Source organism: Tachysurus fulvidraco, chromosome 1, assembly GCF_022655615.1.
Source record: "Tachysurus fulvidraco isolate hzauxx_2018 chromosome 1, HZAU_PFXX_2.0, whole genome shotgun sequence".
Classification (NCBI taxonomy): Eukaryota; Metazoa; Chordata; class Actinopteri; order Siluriformes; family Bagridae; genus Tachysurus; species Tachysurus fulvidraco.
In genome coordinates this window covers 44,618,674-44,630,174 of record NC_062518.1, presented here as the reverse complement: position 1 = coordinate 44,630,174, position 11,501 = coordinate 44,618,674, and the positions used below count along the sequence as shown (strand labels likewise).

The 11,501-nt window shown below is 37.7% G+C and overlaps 1 pseudogene; it reads left to right on the top strand.

Annotated features, from left to right (window-relative positions):
• The first annotated feature begins 1,225 nt into the window (after positions 1-1,225).
• LOC113662316 lies at positions 1,226-11,406 on the top strand (annotated as a pseudogene).
• The last annotated feature ends 95 nt before the right edge of the window (positions 11,407-11,501 follow it).

Below are 11,501 nucleotides of genomic sequence, written 5' to 3'. Positions count from 1 at the left end.
AAAGTGATTCAATTGATTATTCAGAAGATGCAGAAAAAATGAAAGAGCCAAAGAAGTTCCGGGAGGCAGTGGGAAGTTAAATCTGGTCGTGTTTTGTTGTCAGTAGACTATCTGAACATTTTGCTGAACCAACAGAACAACACTGGAACACAGTAAAACATGTGTTCAGATACCTGAAAGGTACAACAAAACAGGAACTATGCTTCAGAAGAAACGACACAGGGACTAGGTGTAAGAGTATATATGGATGCTGATTGGGCGTCAGATACAAAAGACAGACGTAGTATCTCAGGATACTGTGTCAATCTAAGTAAAGGAAGTTCTTTGATTTCCTGGAAAACAATCTACAGTGGCATTATCTACTCGTGAAGTGGAGTACATGTCCTTAGCGTCAGCCATGCAGGAATGTATCTACTTGAAACAGCTACTTAAGTGTATGGACACTTACCAATATACACAATCAAAAGTATATGAGGACAACCAAGGTACCATAGCACTAGCCAGAAACCCAATCTGTAGGCAGAGGTGCAAACACATTGACATCATTTTATAAGGGAAACTGTAAATTCTGGTAATTTTGGAGTATTGTCCCACAGAGAAAATGGTTGCTGACATGACGACAAAGCAAAAACTAAAGACATTTGTTCGAGATACGTTTGGCACTTAAAAATGTGAAAAGTGTATGTTTATTTATGTTAAAGTGAAGACTTGTTGTTTTGAGTATTATTTTTCTGATAACACAATGAGCTAAGAGTGAATGGGGGTGTTCAAGTACATCACGCATAACTGTGATAAAATGATAAGAGTGCAATCACTCTTATCATTTTATCACAGTTATGCGTGATGACATCGTGCTGCTACGTCATCACGTCGTTACGTGTTTCACGTTGTACGAAGTCCAGGCATGTTCTTCTGCCATGTGAGTTAATAAAGCAGCGGATGCTGAAGTGGTAAAAGTGTATTGTGCAACGTTTGTTTGTTTTCCACACGTGTAAATAGTAAAACTGTGTACTCGAGTTCAACAATATAAAAGTAGGTCACATATACCAGGTGCGCATTTCAAATTCAATTACGGCAGCAGAATGTAATTTTTTTTTTCCTCAGAAGAAATTATATTTATATTATTTGTAGTGTCTTAATATTATAAAATAAATTATTATATTACTTGTAGTATATTACTGTAGTGTCTAATACTAATTATTATTATTTTCCCATATAGATTACAATGGTGGAAATGTTTTTGATCAGGGTGAAAACCCTCACAGAAATCTATTTCTACCTCGCTGTCGAAGAGGGAGACACCATGCTGAGGGTCAAAGAGAGGATCCAGGACCTCACTGGGATTCCCCCGGAGCACCAGTGGCTGATCATGGGCGACACCGTACTGGGTGACGGTCACAACCTGACGGACTACAGTACAACATCGAGGCGGGGTCGATCATCGTGCAGCCTCAGGACCTTTGACCCCGACCACAAAACTGGCCATAACACTGGCCATAGCCCTCTGTACGTATTTGTCAGATAAACATTCAACACTGAACGAAATAAACACAACAGCTCTTTTAAGCTTAACGAAGAAAGCACATTAGTGAAAGTCAGGATGACAGGAGGTCTGGCCCCACAACTTTTGTTTGAAGGGTGCGATGATAAATATGACCTTTGCGAAACAAGATTCCTAGGCTGTTTACATACTCTAAAGCTAAAACAGACTATTTTGCATGAGCCCACTGATGCTAAAGCAGAACAGCCGTCCTACTGGTGATCTGCCTCAGGGCTGCGTGTTAACTAACACCCTTCACCAAACGACGTTAAACAACAGCTCTTTTAAGAGCTACCCAAAGATCCAGAAAGAGATTTTCCTTCTTTACTGAATGAGTTTTCCATGTGTTATACTAGATATAGGCTTTAATGTGAAATAAATATAATATTAAATTCACATTAAAGCCTATATTCAGTATATTTGATGTTGTATGTGTATAACAGCACAAAGTGACTCGACATAGGGTTTAAATCGTGGTGGCCTTTAAAACAGAAAATGGTCTCTTCACCCTTACGAGCTGAAATAAAACAATAAACAGATCACCTGAACGGATTCCCAGGCGGCTGGAACACGAAATTCCCCCCTCTGAAGCTGTACATCTTTCTGTAGTCCCTCATCTACCGAACAGCAGCGCGATCCTTTATCACCATAGCAACGATACTCCATAGCAACGTGCGAGGTAAGTCCCAACTGGTCCATGAATTCCTCCCAGTCACATCGTTAACTAAACTAAACGCAATGTTGGACTGTAGGAAAGCAGTCAGATAGTCATGAGAATTAGCGTAGCTTCGGCTGCTCTGTGCAGCACTCAGAAGAAACAACTCGTAAACTTTACTCTTGTACAGTTTATATACACAAATAAGTAGCAATAACAAATACAGACGCTTTAACACACTTTGTCAGTGTTACACTATATTAGCCTTAAAACCTGAAGAGAGACACACAAAAAAAGAAAAAAAAAACACACTGCAGTTCTAAACTCCACCCATTTATCCAATCATAATACTCAGTATAACCTGCAGAAGTGGGAATAAGTGGGAAAAGGGCCAATCACAATATAATGACCAAAAATCTAGGCAAAGCCACGTTTTGAGCCAGTGCATTACTAACAAACCTTATGCATGCAGTAACTCTTAAAGGGGACGCGCACAATTATTTTATCAGTATACACAGACACAGTTATGATATTATATGAACCACAAACAATCATAAATGCCACATTACATGAAAATAAAAAGACATGATACTTAATATAAAACTAGCTGGGCTGCATTAATGTTTCGGCAGAACATAGTGATTCAAATTAAAAAGATACCAAGGGAAATGGAAATCTGTCCATGCTTGCTAATTACTGCTGGAATCTCTGCATGGATGATCCTCAGTTCACAATAGACTAGCCAAAAACAATGGAACCTTTTAGTTTATTCAGCATGCTTGTGTGCTGAGGATATGGTTTATGTGCTAAAGTTGAATGCTAAAAAAAAAAAAAAAAAAATCACAGGTTTATACTGTACATGACACACACACACACACACACACACACACACACACACACACACACACACACACACACACACACACACACACACACACACACAAACAAATAATACACTGTGTCTCCTTTTTGTGCCAATTGCCCTCAGGTTTAAACCTATCTTGCCCCATGTGTGTGTTTTAGGAGGTGAGAGAAAGAGGCTCACAGAATCCTCCAAGAAGAGAAGAAGGAGATGTGCATGACAAGACAAACAAGACAGTGCAGGACAAAATACAGTGCAAACAGAAATACAGGGCAATACAAAGAAGACAATACACAAAAGACAATAAACAGAAACAGCGCTGACCAGTGTAAATACTGTATGTTCAAACAATATTCTGTGTGCAGAAATATTGGAATGAACCCACTGTTATAGCAGCAGCTACCTTAGATATTGTACAGGGTTGTGCAAAACAGCAATCAACTGAAATGTCCGACAGAATGTGCAAATAGCAAAAAGTGTGCAAAAAACAGCATGTAAACAGGCTGATGGATATATATTGGAACTGTGTGTATTTAGTGTAAATCTGTGCAGTCCATACAGTTGGTGTGTGTGTGTGTGTTGTGCTTAGTACTGTTCAGTTATTAAGGAGCCTGATAATTTGTGGAAAGAAACTGTTACTCAGTCTGGTCGTGAGGGCCCGATTGCTTCTGTACCTTTTTTCAGACGGCAATAGGGTGAAGAGTGTGTGTGAGGGCTGTGTGGGGTTATCCACAATGCTGTTGGCTTTGCGGATTCAGCGTGTGGTGTAAGTGTCCATGATAGAGGGAAGAGAGACTCCAATGATCATAATATAATAACTGCATTTACGTTACAAAAATTAAAATTCAATTCATATGTTTTTAACATTGTCTCAAAGCAGCTTTACAGAACAAAAACAAAATAAAAAGTTAATTTAAAGAATAATATAAAGATTAATATAATACAAAAACTCAAGATAAATGTATTTAAATTAGAGGAATAACATGTCATCTACATGTCATGTTTCCCAGCACGTGCAGATGTTCGAATGAAAGTTTTAAACAGGATTTTAACAGGACATGAGTGCTCTGGTTGTACAGTGTGTACCCTGCCTGTAGTCCAAGATGCTGGTATAGGCTCCTAATCCCTTGTGACTTTGCAGAAGATAAGATGTTTTGGAAAATGGATGGATGATGAATGGATGGACTGAAATTATTTGGTAATGTTGCAGTTATCTGACTACTATGGTGAATAATTTTACTGTGTACATTTTACATCAGTTTGATGACAAAACATCAAAGTATAACATAAGATGCATTAATTTTAACATTGTTAACTGATTATTAGAATGGTTTTATACTATTGGGGCAGTTTAGAGATCCATCTGTGTTAGATAAACATTCTGTGAAGAAGTTGGTCTATATCAGCTTTACTTATGCTGATAACATTAAAAGTAAATCTGACTACATCCATGTAAAGTATTAAATATTGAACAGTAATATCATACCTTGTTGACATGAAATGTTCTTCACACTAATTTTGAGGATGAAAGTTTACTGAAAGAGCACAGTAACAGATGCAGCACATTGTGTAGTTCACATACTGCAGTCAGATGTCCCCATCTAGTGGATGTGAAATGAGGCTTCCGATTTTTTTTTTTTTTTTTTATGCAAACAGCCAATTACAATATTTACAGAAGAGAAATTTGATGCAAAATACAAAGACCAACAAAACGAAAGTGTGTGTGTGTGTGTGTGTGTGTGTGTGTATATCTTGATTAACTTTACATAATTTGGCCCACGACTGTTATGTATGCATGAAACTAGATGACCTACTGAACAAAGAATTACATTTACCCCAGGTCCACCAAGCTACCACTGCTGGGCCCCTGAGCAAGGCCCTTATCCCTCAGTTGATTAGTTGTAAGTCACTCTGGATAAGGGTGTCTGCTAAATGCCGTAAATGTAAATCTTTGTTCAGTAGGTCATCTAGTTTGATAGTTTGTTAACAGTTGTGGGCCAAAATATGTTTGGCATATTGATGGGTATGGCAAATTAAACCCTTACACAATATATAAATGGATGCATGGGTGTATTTTCCAGTAAAATAATTTGGCTCTAGGCTTAAACTAACAATGACCCACAATTAATTGCAGGATATTTGGTTATTGCTGTTGCTGAAAATAATGTATGCCCACGAAAAATTTGAATTGACCATGGAACTGAAAATCCTCATATAGCAGGCATGGAAACATTTCTCAGAGAAGCTGCAAATGCAGAATATTCCTCACTTGGTCCAAGCACTGTAGAAACCAAAGAATAGAATGATGGTGGTCCACACTGAGAAGCCAGTGCATACGGCTTTGGATGGATAATTTTGAACAAATTAAAGAGGATGGACACTTTGTTGACAGCTATATTGACAAATGTCTCATTCAGTTTTGCTTCCAGCATTTTATTCAGGTAACACATTTAGTATAATGTCAGAGAATCATTTGTGACCCCGCCTGTGAAACCCTGGCTAAAGTCACATGATCAAATTTAGAGCTTCAAAGAATTCATGACCATAAAATGACATATGCAATTAGTGATTATTGCTGTAAATGATAGAATAAAAACTAAACTATCAATATACAATACTCAAACTTTTTATTTATAACATGAAAATACTGAAATTAGTGATTTTATAGACACTACACTTTATATTTAATTTTAGACACAGAAACACCTGAAGATTCTTATATCATTCGTTTCAGGAACCTATTTCCTGTCATTTGAAAATGTAAACAGACCATAATATTAAAACACAGTAACAACAAAAGGGTCAGTGAAGGCAAGGCAGATATTGTGACTTCTTAATTCAGAGCAGATATTTTTGTGTCATCACCAACATTTCAGGAACATCGTATGTGTTTTGTAGCTCAATTTCTGACAAGATTTAAAATTTAAATACAAATTTAAATACAAAATTTCATACATTTATAACTCTTTAGTGTCGAAAAAAAATCTATTGTTTACAGAGCCCTAAAATAACCTAAATGGCCAAAAAATTACCTTAGCTTGGTTTTCACAGGTAGGTTCACACTTTAGATTATATATTATTTAAAAAAAATAATTATTTAAACATTTAAAATATTCAGTATACCTGGCATTTGTATACATAAGATACATATTTAAATTTGATCATTGCATTCAAAGAACATTTTAACCTGGGAAGTGGTTTGGAGTGCAATGAAGGAGAATTCGTGGACTGCAGTAATCAGGAAAATCAAATAAAACGGATGGTCATGACACTTTCATGTTTATGTGTTGAAAGAAAGATGAGGATATCATTAAAAGAGAATCGGCAGTGGGTCATCTGTAAGCCTGTTAATCCAAAACGCTCTGGTCGCGCCGCAAATATTCCGTTAGTGTTCTGAAAACTGGAAACAGAAGTGCGCCATCATCTCGTTTTGCCGCTCTAACTCCTAATTGGGATATTCAAAAATTATATTCAAAGTCTACGTCATATTTATAGCCCAGGTCCTAACGAATCAAATAAGCCCTCATTTGAGCCAATCGGTGCTTGTATGGCAGAGATAGACGGCTGGGAAGCCAATGGTGGCATGACCTAATTTTTGGGAACCCGCCTTTGACTGACAATTACTCCTTCCAATAGCAATGAAATGGGCCGGGACCTATACAGCCGTTTTAGCCAATAAGCAGACGATTCCAACGGTATATGACATGCCTTACATTCTTTGACTGTGTCTGCGTGAACTGGATGCGCAGAAGAATTCTTGCGTAATCCCTGACCTTTTGTCCCTCTCACAGCTCAGGGTGTCAAGTTACAGGCCTGTTTTCACCCCAGAGTGATAGAGAGAGAGTCTAGGCTTATTTATGGCCTTTCAGACTGAGCCTGCAGCCTTTTATTTCAAAGTTATATAGTAAACAAGTACACAAAAACGCTGCACCAGACGACCAGGGCCGTAGAAAAATATTTTTATTGAGGCCATTTTGGGGTCTTTTGGCTTGAAAATTTTTTTTAGTGAAAGCCAAGACATGTGGCTATGACTCTCAGTTGTTATTTTGTCCCTAACATGTTCCAGAAAAATAAGATTAATCAGTTTATCAGGTAAACAACCCAGGCGGAAATGAAAACCTGCATTCAAACCCCTGTAACTTTTTGCCAGTAAGGCCTAGAATCAATCTGAAACTAGAGAATCTCTTCTTTCCAATGAGACCAGGCTCACCCCTGTGTGTCAAAGTATGTGGGAGCTGTACCACTTTTTATTGGGTAGGTCATGTAGGCAAAAAACCTGCAAAAGGGGGGGCGAAGCATAAAGGGGTTAATGGTTTAGATCCCATGTATCTAACTAGTCTTCTAACACGTTACAATCCTTCATGCCCTCTGAGATCACAAAACTTATATATTCTGGGAACTACCAGAAGTCCTAAGTCTACTAAAGATGGTAGAGCATTTTCGTATTAAGCTCCCAAACTTTGGAATAGTCTTCCAGTAATGTTCGGGGCTCAGACACACTTTCCCAGTTTAAATGTAGATTAAAAACTCATCTCTTTAGTCAGGCGTACACATAATACATCCTATAATATCATGCACCAGTACATCAGACCTGCACATTTTTATGAATAGCAGATATGTTAATCCCTCTCCACTGCTGCTCTCTTTGTACCCATCCCGAGGCATCCAGACATTGTACCAGCTCCCAATGTCCTCTGTGGTACGAAGCCTTTTGGACGTCCACTGAGCCGAGGCTGGCTCTAAGAATCCTGAGACATCTCCAGTTAGACTCTGTAATACTAAGGAGATCTGAAGTCCATGATCCTTACACCAATACAACAATTGTTTGACTGTATATTACAATCACACCCCCAGTGTCACCCTTATGAGGATGGGTTCCCCCTTGAGTCCAGTTCGTCTCAAGGTTTCTTCCTTTACCAATTTAAGGTAGTTTTTCCTTGCCACTGCTGCCTGTGTCACCTTCAGACTTGCTCATAGGGGGATAAATACATACACATTGTGAACTATATATATCTAATAATCATCTTGAATTTTTATTTTGTTAATTCTTTTTCTTTTATTATTAATTATTTCTTTTATTATTCGTTATGTTTACCTTCTGCTCTATGTTTATGTTCTGTAAAGCTGCTTTGAGAAAATGTCTATTGTAAAAAGTGCTATACAAATAAACTTGAATTGAACTGAATTGAATAATTAACTGTCTTTCTTACATACTTCCAGGTTTCATCTTCCACAACATTCATCTGTCATTCTACAAAATGGGTGACATTTTCACGTTGTAATCTTCAAAATCTTTATTAATAGCAAGCAAGCAAATAAATAAATAAATAAATAAATAAATAAATAAATAAATAAATAAATAAATAAATAAATAAATAAATAAAATATTCAAAAATATGTTAGTTCACCCAAATAACATATTTTCACAAAATTCTTGGAAGTCTTTGGGTTACGATGTCTGTCACTCTCTTTGGCTAACAATTTTTCAGGACTCTCTCTGCCTTTATGGTATGTGAGTTTAATTAGCCATTTCCCGTAAACAATTGTCATTATGTCCTTTTAACGTAAATAAGTCATTTAGTTTGTTTCAATACCTTGTCCTCCTGCATTATCTGTACAGTGGACACCAGGATATCTCTCTCTCTCTCAGAAAACAAATAAGGTCTTCCATTCTGAAACAAAATAAACAACAACAAATATATTACAAAACAAACATATATGGAAATATACTGGAAAATATTATACAATATTAAATAATACATTCTCTTTGTGTAAGGGCTTCTGCACTTTCTACCCAGAGCCGGATTAAATAAATGGACTACACTAGGCAGGCTGCATTTTTTGGGCCCCCCTCCATCGATGTTATTTATGAACTGAAATCTGAAACTTACCAAAGTTACTAATAAAGGTAAATTCACATTTTAATAGCCCAGTCTTTAGTTACAAATTGGTTATGTTGTATATTAAACAGTCTATCAGACTATTTTTTGATATTCATTATTTATACGTCATTACACGGCTCTATTAAATGCTATTAAATTATCCTCATCCATTGGGAGTGTCATTGTTAAGGCAGTAGTATCAGCAAATAACTAATAGGTGTCAGTAAACTATGTAAACAGAGCAAATACGTTTATTTGCTCTGTTTACATTTAATCAACACATTTAATTAAGATTTTCTGCAAAATGCAATAGCTTACAACATTTATAAATGTTGTAATTAAGAACAAGAAGGCAAACATGACCCCTTCACATTCATCAAGACCATTTATAAACTGTCTAACAATAAATAATAATAAATATAAGGATGGAGGATTTAAACTATGGAAAACTAAAGGTATCCAGACTATTAAAAACTTGTATCTTCCACCGCGTCTTCCGCCGCATTTCCCGCCGCATCTTCCACCGCGTTCACAGCTGTCAGACGGCTGCCCGACAGAAACTTTTGCAAAGCCCCCCGCTGTCTCTTCTTTTGTTCTTCTTCATTTTTTTCTTTTTACGTTTTGCCGCACCCGAAAGCATCTTCAAACTCAGCCTACTACTCAAAACACACCTGCCTGCTATATTTGTTGTCCCGCTCTGACGTCTGACCGCCGCGCAGCGTACGTCTCCTCGGACTTAAGTGGCTGGCGCCTCTATATAAATACAGTCTATGGTTTAAATAAACATCGTCACTATTTTTATTTAATTAATAAATAATGAAATAAATTGTAGATAGGACATTTGTACATTTTATTTTTATTTTTATTATAATTTACACACACACACACACACACACACACACACACACACACACACACACACACACACACACACACACACACACACACACATATATATATATATTTGGTCCCTCTGTCTGGGCCCCATCCCGCCAATCGGGCCCTAGGCACGTGCCTAGTTTGCCTTTGCGTTAATCCGGCTCTGTTTCTACCCCCTGTCTAAAAACATGCAGTTGAGGTAAATTCAGCTCACTATAAATTGTTCTTACAGTAGGTGTATAAGTGTAGTAACAGATGGAGCACATTGTGTGGTTCACATACTGCGGTCAGATGTCTCCATCTAGTGGATGTGTGTCGTAAGAAAAAAAACAGAGTTCTGAGATGTAAAGTCACTATTATTATTATTATTATTATTATTATTATTATTATTATTATTATTATTATTATTATTATTATTATTGAAAATTTTTTGAGCTAAACAAATTGAGAGGAAAGAAAAACTAGCTGCATCCCCAACGCTAAACGAACTAAAAGTACAGTGGATTGCACCAGGACTCAGCTCTACATCAGAGTCATCTCTCTGCCCACTGGTGTTTTTCTCTTTTGTCCAATATTTTACATGTCTGAACTGATAAACAGTGAACTGTCAATTCAGGTGGATTACAGACTTTAACATAAACTGTGAGTAAACATTTGAAGTGACATTTCATATAAGAGCTCGTTCTGAGCTGAGATCTAGTGAGTTTTTTATGTGAATATTCGAAGGTGAATATTTGAAATGGTAAGAATTTCAATTAAATTTGGAGATTCATAAGGAATTTGTCATACTGCAAGTGAAAAGTTTATTCTTTTTTCTTTACTGTTGCAAATTATTTTTAACTACTTTCATGTAATTGGTTACTCAAACAGAGGTAATATTTAATCATAAAAAACAACAACAACAGAGAGAGAGAAAGAGAGAGAGAGAGAGAGAGAGAGAGAGAGAGAGAGAGAGAGAGAGAGAGAGAGAGAGAGAGAGAGAGAGAGAGAGAGAGAGAGAGAGAGAGAGAGCTGAAGTCGCTCCCTCTCCCGCCGCGCCGGCCAAAGCGCCCAAGAAGAAGGCAGCTTCGAGAATCAAGTAAACCGGCCCTTAGCGTCGGCGAGCTCATCGTCAAGGCGGTTTCCTCGTCCAAAGAGAGGAGCGGCGTGTCTCTTGCCGCCCTGAAGAAAGCTTTGGCTGCCGGCAGATATGACGTGGAGAACAACTCTCGCGCCAAGCTCGCCGTCAAGGGCCTCGTTACTAAGGGCACTCTGGTGCAGACCAAAGGGACTGGAGTGTCTGGATCTTTCAAGCTGAACAAGAAGCAGACCGAAGTTAAGAAACCCGCAAAGAAAGCCACGCCCAAAGCAACAAAGGCGGCCGCCAAAACGCTCGCCGCAGCTAAGAAGCCCAAGAAAGTAGCGGCCAAGAAACCCGCAGCCAAGAAGCCCGTCGCTGCTGCCAAGAAAGCCACCAAAAGCCCCAAGAAGACCTCAAAGCCCAAAGCAGTGAAGGCCAAAAAGGCTCCCAAGAAGAAGAAAATGTGTTTCTTATGTTTTTTACTCCTCAAACGGCTCTTTTTTCAGAGCCACCCATATTTTCCCTTAAAGGGATGTTTCCTATTCTGATAAACATGATAAACTTGATAAAATGATGACTTTAGTGGATTCTGTATCGAGTGTTTAGCAGCTACAGACATGTAT